Genomic DNA, 15,953 nt, shown 5'->3' on the forward strand with positions numbered 1-15,953 from the left:
CCAAAGAGTACACAGTGGGAGAAAAGCTGCTTGTGTTACCCCTGCAACTAAAAAAGAGTTCTACCGTTAAAACTGAGTGGGTTGGGAGAGGATATGCTTACAGTCCTTGCTACAGCCTGCCTAGGTTGAGGCAGTTCGCTCCACGTCGGAAACCATGCATATAGAAGTTCATTCGTGGAAGAGCCCAAAGAGTACACAGTGGGAGAAAAGCTGCTTGTGTTACCCCGGCAACTAAAGCAGAGTTCTACCGTGAAAACTGCGTGTTTTGGGAGAGGATATGCTTACAGTCCTCGCTATTTCCTTCCACGGTTGAGGCAGTTCGATCCACGTGGGAATCCCAGCATAAAGAAGTTCATTCGTGTAAGAGCCCAAAGAGTACACAGTGGGAGAAATGATGCTTGTGTTACACCTGCAACTAAAGCAGAATTCTTTGGTAAAACTTCCGTGCTTTGGAAGAGGAAATGCTTACAGTCCTCGCTACAGTCTGCCTTGGTTGAGGCAGTTCGCTGCATGTCTGAAACCCTGCATATAGAAGTTCATTCGTGGAAGAGCCCAAAGAGTACACAGTGGGAGAAAAGCTGCTTGTGTTACCCCTGCAACTAAAGCAGAGTTCTACCATTAAAACTGCGTGGATTGGGAGAGGATATGCTTACAGTCCTCGCTACAGCCTGCCTTGGTTGAGGCAGTTCGCTCCACGTCGGAAACCATGCATATAGAAGTTCATTCGTGGAAGAGCCCAAAGAGTACACAGTGGGAGAAATGATGCTTGTGTTACACCTGCAACTAAAGCAGAATGCTTTGGTAAAACTGCCGTGCTTTGGAAGAGGAAATGCTTACAGTCCTCGCTACAGCCTGCCTTGGTTGAGGCAGTTCGCTCCACGTCGGAAACCCTGCATATAGAAGTGCATTCGTGGAAGAGCCCAAAGAGTACACAGTGGGAGAAAAGCTGCTTCTGTTACCGCTGCAACTAAAGCAGAGTTCTACCGTTAAAACTGCGTGGTTTGGGAGAGGATATGCTTACAGTCCTCGCTACAGCCTGCCTTGGTTGAGGCAGTTCGCTCCACGTGGGAAACCATGCATATAGAAGTTCATTCGTGGAAGAGCCCAAAGAGTACACAGTGGGAGAAAAGCTGCTTGTGTTACCCCTGCAACTAAAAAAGAGTTTTACCATTAAAACTGAGTGGTTTGGGAGAGGATATGCTTACATTCCTCGCTACAGCCTGCATTGGTTGAGGCAGTTCGCTCCACGTCGCAAACCCTGCATATAGAAGTTCATTTGTGTAAGAGCCCAACGAGTACACAGTGGGAGAAAAACTGCTTGTGTTACCCCTGCAACTAAAGCAGAGTTCTACCGTTAAAACTGCGTGGTTTGGGAGAGGATATTCTTACAGTCCTCTCTACAGCCTGCCTTGGTTGAGCCAGTTCGCTCCACGTCGAAAACCCTGCATATAGAAGTTAATTCGTGGAAGAGCCCAAAGAGTACACAGTGGGAGAAAACCTGCTTGTGTTACCCCTGCAACTAAAGCAGATTTCTACCGTTAAAACTGCGTGGTTTGGGAGAGGATATGCTTACAGTCCTCGCTAGAGCCTGCCATGGTGGAGGCAGTTCGCTCCCCTGGGAATCCCTGCATAAAAATGTTCATTCGTGTAAGAGCCCCAAGAGAACACAGTGGGAGTAATGCTGCTTGTATTCCACCTGCAACTAAACCAGAATTCTTTGGTAAACTGCCGTGTTTTGTAAGAGGAAATGCTTACAGTTCTCGCTACAGCCTGCCTTGGTTGAGGCAGTTCACTCCACGTCGGAAACCCTGCATATAGAAGTTCATTCGTGGAAGAGCCCAAAGAGTACACAGTGGGAGAAAAGCTGCTTGTGTTACCCCTGCAACTAAAGCAGAGTTCTACCGTGAAAACTGCGTGTTTTGGGAGAGGATATGCTTACAGTCCTCGCTACAGCCTTCCACGGTTGAGGCAGTTCGATCCACGTGGGAATCCCTGCATAAAGAAGTTCATTCGTGTAAGAGCCCAAAGAGTACACAGTGGGAGAAATGATGCTTGTGTTACACCTGCAACTAAAGCAGAATTCTTTGGTAAAACTTCCGTGCTTTGGAAGAGGAAATGCTTACAGTCCTCGCTACAGTCTGCCTTGGTTGAGGCAGTTCGCTGCATGTCGGAAACCCTGCATATAGAAGTTCATTCGTGGAAGAGCCCAAAGAGTACACAGTGGGAGAAAAGCTGCTTGTGTTACCCCAGCAACTAAAGCAGAGTTCTACCATTAAAACTGCGTGGTGTGGGAGAGGATATGCTTACAGTCCTCGCTACAGCCTGCCTTGGTTGAGGCAGTTCGCTCCACGTCGCAAACCCTGCATATAGAAGTTCATTCGTGGAAGAGCCCAAAGAGTACACAGTGGGAGAAAAGCTGCTTGTGTTACGCCTGCAACTAAAGCAGAGTTCTACCGTTAAAACTGCGTGGTTTGGGACAGGATATGCTTACAGTCCTCGCTACAGCCTGCCTTGGTTGAGGCAGTTCGCTCCACGTCGGAAAGCATGCATATAGAAGTTCATTCGTGGAAGAGCCCAAAGAGTACACAGTGGGAGAAAAGCTGCTTGTGTTACCCCTGCAACTAAAAAAGAGTTCTACCGTTAAAACTGAGTGGGTTGGGAGAGGATATGCTTACAGTCCTTGCTACAGCCTGCCTTGGTTGAGGCAGTTCGCTCCACGTCGGAAACCATGCATATAGAACTTCATTCGTGGAAGAGCCCAAAGAGTACACAGTGGGAGAAAAGCTGCTTGTGTTACCCCTGCAACTAAAGCAGAGTTCTACCGTGAAAACTGCGTGTTTTGGGAGAGGATATGCTTACAGTCCGCGCTATTTCCTTCCACGGTTGAGGCAGTTCGATCCACGTGGGAATCCCAGCATAAAGAAGTTCATTCGTGTAAGAGCCCAAAGAGTACACAGTGGGAGAAATGATGCTTGTGTTACACCTGCAACTAAAGCAGAATTCTTTGGTAAAACTTCCGTGCTTTGGAAGAGGAAATGCTTACAGTCCTCGCTACAGTCTGCCTTGGTTGAGGCAGTTCGCTGCATGTCGGAAACCCTGCATATAGAAGTTCATTCGTGGAAGAGCCCAAAGAGTACACAGTGGGAGAAAAGCTGCTTGTGTTACCCCTGCAACTAAAGCAGAGTTCTACCATTAAAACTGCGTGGATTGGGAGAGGATATGCTTACAGTCCTCGCTACAGCCTGCCTTGGTTGAGGCAGTTCGCTCCACGTCGGAAACCATGCATATAGAAGTTCATTCGTGGAAGAGCCCAAAGAGTACACAGTGGGAGAAATGATGCTTGTGTTACACCTGCAACTAAAGCAGAATGCTTTGGTAAAACTGCCGTGCTTTGGAAGAGGAAATGCTTACAGTCCTCGCTACAGCCTGCCTTGGTTGAGGCAGTTCGCTCCACGTCGGAAACCCTGCATATAGAAGTGCATTCGTGGAAGAGCCCAAAGAGTACACAGTGGGAGAAAAGCTGCTTCTGTTACCGCTGCAACTAAAGCAGAGTTCTACCGTTAAAACTGCGTGGTTTGGGAGAGGATATGCTTACAGTCCTCGCTACAGCCTGCCTTGGTTGAGGCAGTTCGCTCCACGTGGGAAACCATGCATATAGAAGTTCATTCGTGGAAGAGCCCAAAGAGTACACAGTGGGAGACAAGCTGCTTGTGTTACCCCTGCAACTAAAGCAGAGTTCTACCTTTAAAACGGCGTGGTTTGGGAGAGGATATGCTTACAGTCCTCGCTACAGCCTGCCTTGGTTGAGGCAGTTCGCTCCACGTCGCAAACCCTGCATATAGAAGTTCATTTGTGTAAGAGCCCAAAGAGTACACAGTGGGAGAAAAACTGCTTGTGTTACCCCTGCAACTAAAGCAGTGTTCTACCGTTAAAACTGCGTGGTTTGGGAGAGGATATTCTTACAGTCCTCGCTACAGCCTGCCTTGGTTGAGGCAGTTCGCTCCACGTCGAAAACCCTGCATATAGAAGTTAATTCGTGGAAGAGCCCAAAGAGTACACAGTGGGAGAAAAGCTGCTTGTGTTTCCCCTGCAACTAAAGCAGATTTCTACCGTTAAAACTGCGTGGTTTGGGAGAGGATATGCTTACAGTCCTCGCTAGAGCCTGCCATGGTGGAGGCAGTTCGCTCCCCTGGGAATCCCTGCATAAAAATGTTCATTCGTGTAAGAGCCCCAAGAGAACACAGTGGGAGTAATGCTGCTTGTATTCCACCTGCAACTAAAGCAGAATTCTTTGGTAAACTGCCGTGTTTTGTAAGAGGAAATGCTTACAGTCCTCGCTACAGCCTGCCTTGGTTGAGGCAGTTCACTCCACGTCGGAAACCCTGCATATAGAAGTTCATTCGTGGAAGAGCCCAAAGAGTACACAGTGGGAGAAAAGCTGCTTGTGTTACCCCTGCAACTAAAGCAGAGTTCTACCGTGAAAACTGCGTGTTTTGGGAGAGGATATTCTTACAGTCCTCGCTAGAGCCTGCCATGGTGGAGGCAGTTCGCTCCCCTGGGAATCCTTGCATAAAAAAGTTCATTCGTGTAAGAGCCCCAAGAGAACACAGTGGGAGTAATGCTGCTTCTATTCCACCCGCAACTAAAGCAGAATTCTTTGGAAAAACTGCCGTGCTTTGTAAGAGGAAATGCTTACAGTCCTCGCTACAGCCTGCCTTGGTTGAGGCAGTTCACTCCACGTCGGAAACCCTGCATATAGAAGTTCATTCGTGGAAGAGCCCAAAGAGTACACAGTGGGAGAAAAGCTGCTTGTGTTACCCCTGCAACTAAAGCAGAGTTCTACCGTGAAAACTGCGTGTTTTGGGAGAGGATATGCTTACAGTCCTCGCTACTGCCTTCCACGGTTGAGGCAGTTCGATCCACGTGGGAATCCCTGCATAAAGACGTTCATTCGTGTAAGAGCCCAAACAGTACACAGTGGGAGAAATGATGCTTGTGATACACCTGCAACTAAAGCAGAATTCTTTGGTAAAACTTCCGTGCTTTGGAAGAGGAAATGCTTACAGTCCTCGCTACAGTCTGCCTTGGTTGAGGCAGTTCGCTGCATGTCGGAAACCCTGCATATAGAAGTTCATTCGTGGAAGAGCCCAAAGAGTACACAGTGGGAGAAAAGCTGCTTGTGTTACCCCTGCAACTAAAGCAGAGTTCTACCATTAAAACTGCGTGGTGTGGGAGAGGATATGCTTACAGTCCTCGGTACAGCCTGCCTTGGTTGAGGCAGTTCGCTCCACGTCGCAAACGCTGCATATAGAAGTTCATTCGTGGAAGAGCCCAAAGAGTACACAGTGGGAGAAAAGCTGCTTGTGTTACCCCTGCAACTAAAGCAGAGTTCTACCGTTAAAACTGCGTGGTTTGGGAGAGGATATTCTTATAGTCCTCGCTACAGCCTGCCTTGGTTGAGGCAGTTCTCTCCACGTCGGAAACCATGCATATAGAAGTTCATTCGTGGAAGAGCCCAAAGAGTACACAGTGGGAGAAAAGCTGCTTGTGTTACACCTGCAACTAAAAAAGAGTTCTACCGTTAAAACTGAGTGGGTTGGGAGAGGATATGCTTACAGTCCTTGCTACAGCCTGCCATCGTGGAGGCAGGTCGCTCCTCGTAGGAATCCCTGCATAAAGAAGTTCATTCGTGTTAGAGCCCAAAGAGTACACAGTGCGAGAAAAACTGCTTGTGTTACCCCTGCAACTAAAGCAGAGTTCTACCGTTAAAACTGCGTGTTTTGGGAGAGGATATGCTTACAGTCCTCGCTACAGCCTGCCATGGTGGAGGCAGTTTGCTCCTCGTAGGAATCCCTGCATAAAGAAGTTCATTCGTGGAAGAGCCCAGAGAGTACACAGTTGGAGTAATGCTGCTTGTATTCCACCTGCAAGTAAAGCAGAATTCTTTGGTAAAACTGCAGTGTTTTGGAAGAGGAAATGCTTACAGTCCTCGCTACAGCCTGCATTGGTTGAGGCAGTTCGCTCCACGTCAGAAACCCTGCATATAGAAGTTCATTCGCAGAAGAGCTCAAAGAGTACACAATGGGAGAAAAGCTGCTTGTGTTACCCCTGCAACTAAAGCAGAATTCTACCGTTAAAACTGCGTGGTTTGGGAGAGGATATGCTTACAATCCTCGCTACAGCCTGCCTTGGTTGAGGCAGTTCTCTCCACGTCGCAAACCCTGCATATAGAAGTTCATTCGTGGAAGAGCCCAAAGAGTACACAGTGGGAGAAAAACTGCTTGTGTTACCCCTGCAACTAAAGCAGAGTTCTACCGTTAAAACTGCGTGGTTTGGGAGAGGATATGCTTACAGTCCTCGCTACAGCCTGCCATGGTTGAGTCAGTACCCTCCTCGTGGGAATCCTTGCATAAAGAAGTTCATTTGTGTAAGAGCCCAAAGAGTACACAGTGGGAGTAATGCTGCTTGTATTCCACCTGCAACTAAAGCAGAATTCTTTGGTAAAACTGCCGTGTTTTGTAAGAGGAAATGCTTACATTCCTCGCTACAGCCTGCCTTGGTTGAGGCAGTTCGCTCCACTTTGGAAACCCTGCATATAGAAGTTCATTCGTGGAAGAGCCCAAAGAGTACACAGTGGGAGAAAAGCTGCTTGTGTTACCCCTGCAACTAAAGCAGAGTTCTACCGTGAAAACTGCGTGTTTTGGGAGAGGATATGCTTACAGTCCTCGCTACTTCCTTCCACGGTTGAGGCAGTTCGATCCACGTGGGAATCCCTGCATAAAGAAGTTCATTCGTGTAAGAGCCCAAAGAGTACACAGTGGGAGAAATGATGCTTGTGTTACACCTGCAACTAAAGCAGAATTCTTTGGTAAAACTTCCGTGCTTTGGAAGAGGAAATGCTTACAGTCCTCGCTACAGTCTGCCTTGGTTGAGGCAGTTCGCTGCATGTCGGAAACCCTGCATATAGAAGTTCATTCGTGGAAGAGCCCAAAGAGTACACAGTGGGAGAAAAGCTGCTTGTGTTACCCCTGCAACTAAAGCAGAGTTCTACCATTAAAACTGCGTGGTGTGGGAGAGGATATGCTTACAGTCCTCGCTACAGCCTGCCTTGGTTGAGGCAGTTCGCTCCACGTCGCAAACCCTGCATATAGAAGTTCATTCGCGGAAGAGCCCAAAGAGTACACAATGGGAGAAAAGCTGCTTCTGTTACCCCTGCAACTAAAGCAGAATTCTACCGTTAAAACTGCGTGTTTTGGGAGAGGATATGCTTACAGTCCTCGCTACAGCCTTCCACGGTTGAGGCAGTTCGATCCACGTGGGAATCCCTGCATAAAGAAGTTCATTCGTGTAAGAGCCCAAAGAGTACACAGTGGGAGAAATGATGCTTGTGTTACACCTGCAACTAAAGCAGAATTCTTTGGTAAAACTTCCGTGCTTTGGAAGAGGAAATGCTTACAGTCCTCGCTACAGCCTGCCTTGGTTGAGGCATTTCGCTGCACGTCGCAAACCCTGCATATAGAAGTTCATTTGTGTAAGAGCCCAAAGAGTACACAGTGGGAGAAAAACTGCTTGTGTTACCCCTGCAACTAAAGCAGAGTTCTACCGTTAAAACTGCGTGGTTTGGGAGAGGATATTCTTACAGTCCTCGCTACAGCCTGCCTTGGTTGAGGCAGTTCGCTCCACGTCGAAAACCCTGCATATAGAAGTTAATTCGTGGAAGAGCCCAAAGAGTACACAGTGGGAGAAAAGCTGCTTGTGTTACCCCTGCAACTAAAGCAGATTTCTACCGTTAAAACTGCGTGGTTTGGGAGAGGATATGCTTACAGTCCTCGCTAGAGCCTGCCATGGTGGAGGCAGTTCGCTCCCCTGGGAATCCCTGCATAAAAATGTTCATTCGTGTAAGAGCCCCAAAAGAACACAGTGGGAGTAATGCTGCTTGTATTCCACCTGCAACTAAAGCAGAATTCTTTGGTAAACTGCCGTGTTTTGTAAGAGGAAATGCTTACAGTCCTCGCTACAGCCTGCCTTGGTTGAGGCAGTTCACTCCACGTCGGAAACCCTGCATATAGAAGTTCATTCGTGGAAGAGCCCAAAGAGTACACAGTGGGAGAAAAGCTGCTTGTGTTACCCCTGCAACTAAAGCAGAGTTCTACCGTGAAAACTGCGTGTTTTGGTAGAGGATATGCTTACAGTCCTCGCTAGAGCCTGCCATGGTGGAGGCAGTTCGCTCCACTGGGAATCCCTGCATAAAAAAGTTCATTCGTGTAAGAGCCCCAAAAGAACTCAGTGGGAGTAATGCTGCTTGTATTCCACCTGCAACTAAAGCAGAATTATTTGGTAAAACTTCCGTGTTTTGTAAGAGGAAATGCTTACAGTCCTCGCTACAGCCTGCCTTGGTTGAGGCAGTTCACTCCACGTCGGAAACCCTGCATATAGAAGTTCATTCGTGGAAGAGCCCAAAGAGTACACAGTGGGAGAAAAGCTGCTTGTGTTACCCCTGCAACTAAAGCAGAGTTCTACCGTGAAAACTGCGTGTTTTGGGAGAGGATATGCTTACAGTCCTCGCTACTGCTTTCCACGGTTGAGGCAGTTCGATCCACGTGGGAATCCCTGCATAAAGACGTTCATTCGTGTAAGAGCCCAAACAGTACACAGTGGGAGAAATGATGCTTGTGTTACACCTGCAACTAAAGCAGAATTCTTTGGTAAATCTTCCGTGCTTTGGAAGAGGAAATGCTTACAGTCCTCGCTACAGTCTGCCTTGGTTGAGGCAGTTCGCTGCATTTCGGAAACCCTGCATATAGAAGTTCATTCGTGGAAGAGCCCAAAGAGTACACAGTGGGAGAAAAGCTGCTTGTGTTACCCCTGCAACTAAAGCAGAGTTCTACCATTAAAACTGCGTGGTGTGGGAGAGGATATGCTTACAGTCCTCGCTACAGCCTGCCTTGGTTGAGGCAGTTCGCTCCACGTCGCAAACCCTGCATATAGAAGTTCATTCGTGGAAGAGCCCAAAGAGTACACAGTGGGAGAAAAGCTGCTTGTGTTACCCCTGCAACTAAAGCAGAGTTCTACCGTTAAAACTGCGTGGTTTGGGAGAGGATATGCTTACAATCCTCGCTACAGCCTGCCTTGGTTGAGGCAGTTCTCTCCACGTCAGAAACCATGCATATAGAAGTTCATTCGTGGAAGAGCCCAAAGAGTACACAGTGGGAGAAAAGCTGCTTGTGTTACACCTGCAACTAAAAAAGAGTTCTACCGTTAAAACTGAGTGGGTTGGGAGAGGATATGCTTACAGTCCTTTCTACAGCCTGCCATCGTGGAGGCAGTTCGCTCCTCGTAGGAATCCCTGCATAAAGAAGTTCATTCGTGTTAGAGCCCAAAGAGTACACAGTGCGAGAAAAACTGCTTGTGTTACCCCTGCAACTAAAGCAGAATTCTACCGTTAAAACTGCGTGGTTTGGGAGAGGATATGCTTACAGTCCTCGCTACAGCCTGCCATGGTGGAGGCAGTTTGCTCCTCGTAGGAATCCCTGCATAAAGAAGTTCATTCGTGGAAGAGCCCAGAGAGTACACAGTTGGAGTAATGCTGCTTGTATTCCACCTGCAACTAAAGCAGAATTCTTTGGTAAAACTGCAGTGTTTTGGAAGAGGAAATGCTTACAGTCCTCGCTACAGCCTGCCTTGGTTGAGGCAGTTCGCTCCACGTCGGAAACCCTGCATATAGAAGTTCATTCGCAGAAGAGCCCAAAGAGTACACAATGGGAGAAAAGCTGCTTGTGTTACCCCTGCAACTAAAGCAGAATTCTACCGTTAAAACTGCGTGGTTTGGGAGAGGATATGCTTACAATCCTCGCTACAGCCTGCCTTGGTTGAGGCAGTTCTCTCCACGTCGCAAACCCTGCATATAGAAGTTCATTCGTGGAAGAGCCCAAAGAGTACACAGTGGGAGAAAAACTGCTGGTGTTACCCCTGCAACTAAAGCAGAGTGCTACCGTTAAAACTGCATGGTTTGGGAGAGGATATGCTTACAGTCCTCGCTACAGCCTGCCGTGGTTGAGTCAGTACCCTCCTCGTGGGAATCCTTGCATAAAGAAGTTCATTCGTGTAAGAGCCCAAAGAGTACACAGTGGGAGTAATGCTGCTTGTATTCCACCTGCAACTAAAGCAGAATTCTTTGGTAAAACTGCCGTGTTTTGTAAGAGGAAATGCTTACATTCCTCGCTACAGCCTGCCTTGGTTGAGGCAGTTCGCTCCACTTTGGAAACCCTGCATATAGAAGTTCATTCGTGGAAGAGCCCAAAGAGTACACAGTGGGAGAAAAGCTGCTTGTGTTACCCCTGCAACTAAAGCAGAGTTCTACCGTGAAAACTGCGTGTTTTGGGAGAGGATATGCTTACAGTCCTCGCTACTTCCTTCCACGGTTGAGGCAGTTCGATCCACGTGGGAATCCCTGCATAAAGAAGTTCATTCGTGTAAGAGCCCAAAGAGTACACAGTGGGAGAAATGATGCTTGTGTTACACCTGCAACTAAAGCAGAATTCTTTGGTAAAACTTCCGTGCTTTGGAAGAGGAAATGCTTACAGTCCTCGCTACAGTCTGCCTTGGTTGAGGCAGTTCGCTGCATGTCGGAAACCCTGCATATAGAAGTTCATTCGTGGAAGAGCCCAAAGAGTACACAGTGGGAGAAAAGCTGCTTGTGTTACCCCAGCAACTAAAGCAGAGTTCTACCATTAAAACTGCGTGGATTGGGAGAGGATATGCTTACAGTCCTCGCTACAGCCTGCCTTGGTTGAGGCAGTTCGCTCCACGTCGGAAACCATGCATATAGAAGTTCATTCGTGGAAGAGCCCAAAGAGTACACAGTGGGAGAAATGATGCTTGTGTTACACCTGCAACTAAAGCAGAATGCTTTGGTAAAACTGCCGTGCTTTGGAAGAGGAAATGCTTACAGTCCTCGCTACAGCCTGCCTTGGTTGAGGCAGTTCGCTCCACGTCGGAAACCCTGCATATAGAAGTGCATTCGTGGAAGAGCCCAAAGAGTACACAGTGGGAGAAAAGCTGCTTCTGTTACCGCTGCAACTAAAGCAGAGTTCTACCGTTAAAACTGCGTGGTTTGGGAGAGGATATGCTTACAGTCCTCGCTACAGCCTGCCTTGGTTGAGGCAGTTCGCTCCACGTGGGAAACCATGCATATAGAAGTTCATTCGTGGAAGAGCCCAAAGAGTACACAGTGGGAGAAAAGCTGCTTGTGTTACCCCTGCAACTAAAAAAGAGTTTTACCATTAAAACTGAGTGGTTTGGGAGAGGATATGCTTACATTCCTCGCTACAGCCTGCATTGGTTGAGGCAGTTCGCTCCACGTCGCAAACCCTGCATATAGAAGTTCATTTGTGTAAGAGCCCAACGAGTACACAGTGGGAGAAAAACTGCTTGTGTTACCCCTGCAACTAAAGCAGAGTTCTACCGTTAAAACTGCGTGGTTTGGGAGAGGATATTCTTACAGTCCTCTCTACAGCCTGCCTTGGTTGAGCCAGTTCGCTCCACGTCGAAAACCCTGCATATAGAAGTTAATTCGTGGAAGAGCCCAAAGAGTACACAGTGGGAGAAAACCTGCTTGTGTTACCCCTGCAACTAAAGCAGATTTCTACCGTTAAAACTGCGTGGTTTGGGAGAGGATATGCTTACAGTCCTCGCTAGAGCCTGCCATGGTGGAGGCAGTTCGCTCCCCTGGGAATCCCTGCATAAAAATGTTCATTCGTGTAAGAGCCCCAAGAGAACACAGTGGGAGTAATGCTGCTTGTATTCCACCTGCAACTAAACCAGAATTCTTTGGTAAACTGCCGTGTTTTGTAAGAGGAAATGCTTACAGTTCTCGCTACAGCCTGCCTTGGTTGAGGCAGTTCACTCCACGTCGGAAACCCTGCATATAGAAGTTCATTCGTGGAAGAGCCCAAAGAGTACACAGTGGGAGAAAAGCTGCTTGTGTTACCCCTGCAACTAAAGCAGAGTTCTACCGTGAAAACTGCGTGTTTTGGGAGAGGATATGCTTACAGTCCTCGCTACAGCCTTCCACGGTTGAGGCAGTTCGATCCACGTGGGAATCCCTGCATAAAGAAGTTCATTCGTGTAAGAGCCCAAAGAGTACACAGTGGGAGAAATGATGCTTGTGTTACACCTGCAACTAAAGCAGAATTCTTTGGTAAAACTTCCGTGCTTTGGAAGAGGAAATGCTTACAGTCCTCGCTACAGTCTGCCTTGGTTGAGGCAGTTCGCTGCATGTCGGAAACCCTGCATATAGAAGTTCATTCGTGGAAGAGCCCAAAGAGTACACAGTGGGAGAAAAGCTGCTTGTGTTACCCCTGCAACTAAAGCAGAGTTCTACCATTAAAACTGCGTGGTGTGGGAGAGGATATGCTTACAGTCCTCGCTACAGCCTGCCTTGGTTGAGGCAGTTCGCTCCACGTCGCAAACCCTGCATATAGAAGTTCATTCGTGGAAGAGCCCAAAGAGTACACAGTGGGAGAAAAGCTGCTTGTGTTACGCCTGCAACTAAAGCAGAGTTCTACCGTTAAAACTGCGTGGTTTGGGACAGGATATGCTTACAGTCCTCGCTACAGCCTGCCTTGGTTGAGGCAGTTCGCTCCACGTCGGAAACCATGCATATAGAAGTTCATTCGTGGAAGAGCCCAAAGAGTACACAGTGGGAGAAAAGCTGCTTGTGTTACCCCTGCAACTAAAAAAGAGTTCTACCGTTAAAACTGAGTGGGTTGGGAGAGGATATGCTTACAGTCCTTGCTACAGCCTGCCTAGGTTGAGGCAGTTCGCTCCACGTCGGAAACCATGCATATAGAAGTTCATTCGTGGAAGAGCCCAAAGAGTACACAGTGGGAGAAAAGCTGCTTGTGTTACCCCGGCAACTAAAGCAGAGTTCTACCGTGAAAACTGCGTGTTTTGGGAGAGGATATGCTTACAGTCCTCGCTATTTCCTTCCACGGTTGAGGCAGTTCGATCCACGTGGGAATCCCAGCATAAAGAAGTTCATTCGTGTAAGAGCCCAAAGAGTACACAGTGGGAGAAATGATGCTTGTGTTACACCTGCAACTAAAGCAGAATTCTTTGGTAAAACTTCCGTGCTTTGGAAGAGGAAATGCTTACAGTCCTCGCTACAGTCTGCCTTGGTTGAGGCAGTTCGCTGCATGTCTGAAACCCTGCATATAGAAGTTCATTCGTGGAAGAGCCCAAAGAGTACACAGTGGGAGAAAAGCTGCTTGTGTTACCCCTGCAACTAAAGCAGAGTTCTACCATTAAAACTGCGTGGATTGGGAGAGGATATGCTTACAGTCCTCGCTACAGCCTGCCTTGGTTGAGGCAGTTCGCTCCACGTCGGAAACCATGCATATAGAAGTTCATTCGTGGAAGAGCCCAAAGAGTACACAGTGGGAGAAATGATGCTTGTGTTACACCTGCAACTAAAGCAGAATGCTTTGGTAAAACTGCCGTGCTTTGGAAGAGGAAATGCTTACAGTCCTCGCTACAGCCTGCCTTGGTTGAGGCAGTTCGCTCCACGTCGGAAACCCTGCATATAGAAGTGCATTCGTGGAAGAGCCCAAAGAGTACACAGTGGGAGAAAAGCTGCTTCTGTTACCGCTGCAACTAAAGCAGAGTTCTACCGTTAAAACTGCGTGGTTTGGGAGAGGATATGCTTACAGTCCTCGCTACAGCCTGCCTTGGTTGAGGCAGTTCGCTCCACGTGGGAAACCATGCATATAGAAGTTCATTCGTGGAAGAGCCCAAAGAGTACACAGTGGGAGAAAAGCTGCTTGTGTTACCCCTGCAACTAAAAAAGAGTTTTACCATTAAAACTGAGTGGTTTGGGAGAGGATATGCTTACATTCCTCGCTACAGCCTGCATTGGTTGAGGCAGTTCGCTCCACGTCGCAAACCCTGCATATAGAAGTTCATTTGTGTAAGAGCCCAACGAGTACACAGTGGGAGAAAAACTGCTTGTGTTACCCCTGCAACTAAAGCAGAGTTCTACCGTTAAAACTGCGTGGTTTGGGAGAGGATATTCTTACAGTCCTCTCTACAGCCTGCCTTGGTTGAGCCAGTTCGCTCCACGTCGAAAACCCTGCATATAGAAGTTAATTCGTGGAAGAGCCCAAAGAGTACACAGTGGGAGAAAACCTGCTTGTGTTACCCCTGCAACTAAAGCAGATTTCTACCGTTAAAACTGCGTGGTTTGGGAGAGGATATGCTTACAGTCCTCGCTAGAGCCTGCCATGGTGGAGGCAGTTCGCTCCCCTGGGAATCCCTGCATAAAAATGTTCATTCGTGTAAGAGCCCCAAGAGAACACAGTGGGAGTAATGCTGCTTGTATTCCACCTGCAACTAAACCAGAATTCTTTGGTAAACTGCCGTGTTTTGTAAGAGGAAATGCTTACAGTTCTCGCTACAGCCTGCCTTGGTTGAGGCAGTTCACTCCACGTCGGAAACCCTGCATATAGAAGTTCATTCGTGGAAGAGCCCAAAGAGTACACAGTGGGAGAAAAGCTGCTTGTGTTACCCCTGCAACTAAAGCAGAGTTCTACCGTGAAAACTGCGTGTTTTGGGAGAGGATATGCTTACAGTCCTCGCTACAGCCTTCCACGGTTGAGGCAGTTCGATCCACGTGGGAATCCCTGCATAAAGAAGTTCATTCGTGTAAGAGCCCAAAGAGTACACAGTGGGAGAAATGATGCTTGTGTTACACCTGCAACTAAAGCAGAATTCTTTGGTAAAACTTCCGTGCTTTGGAAGAGGAAATGCTTACAGTCCTCGCTACAGTCTGCCTTGGTTGAGGCAGTTCGCTGCATGTCGGAAACCCTGCATATAGAAGTTCATTCGTGGAAGAGCCCAAAGAGTACACAGTGGGAGAAAAGCTGCTTGTGTTACCCCAGCAACTAAAGCAGAGTTCTACCATTAAAACTGCGTGGTGTGGGAGAGGATATGCTTACAGTCCTCGCTACAGCCTGCCTTGGTTGAGGCAGTTCGCTCCACGTCGCAAACCCTGCATATAGAAGTTCATTCGTGGAAGAGCCCAAAGAGTACACAGTGGGAGAAAAGCTGCTTGTGTTACGCCTGCAACTAAAGCAGAGTTCTACCGTTAAAACTGCGTGGTTTGGGACAGGATATGCTTACAGTCCTCGCTACAGCCTGCCTTGGTTGAGGCAGTTCGCTCCACGTCGGAAAGCATGCATATAGAAGTTCATTCGTGGAAGAGCCCAAAGAGTACACAGTGGGAGAAAAGCTGCTTGTGTTACCCCTGCAACTAAAAAAGAGTTCTACCGTTAAAACTGAGTGGGTTGGGAGAGGATATGCTTACAGTCCTTGCTACAGCCTGCCTTGGTTGAGGCAGTTCGCTCCACGTCGGAAACCATGCATATAGAACTTCATTCGTGGAAGAGCCCAAAGAGTACACAGTGGGAGAAAAGCTGCTTGTGTTACCCCTGCAACTAAAGCAGAGTTCTACCGTGAAAACTGCGTGTTTTGGGAGAGGATATGCTTACAGTCCGCGCTATTTCCTTCCACGGTTGAGGCAGTTCGATCCACGTGGGAATCCCAGCATAAAGAAGTTCATTCGTGTAAGAGCCCAAAGAGTACACAGTGGGAGAAATGATGCTTGTGTTACACCTGCAACTAAAGCAGAATTCTTTGGTAAAACTTCCGTGCTTTGGAAGAGGAAATGCTTACAGTCCTCGCTACAGTCTGCCTTGGTTGAGGCAGTTCGCTGCATGTCGGAAACCCTGCATATAGAAGTTCATTCGTGGAAGAGCCCAAAGAGTACACAGTGGGAGAAAAGCTGCTTGTGTTACCCCTGCAACTAAAGCAGAGTTCTACCATTAAAACTGCGTGGATTGGGAGAGGATATGCTTACAGTCCTCGCTACAGCCTGCCTTGGTTGAGGCAGTTCGCTC

This window comes from Mesoplodon densirostris, chromosome 19 (assembly GCF_025265405.1).
Source record: "Mesoplodon densirostris isolate mMesDen1 chromosome 19, mMesDen1 primary haplotype, whole genome shotgun sequence".
NCBI classification, from domain to species: Eukaryota; Metazoa; Chordata; class Mammalia; order Artiodactyla; family Ziphiidae; genus Mesoplodon; species Mesoplodon densirostris.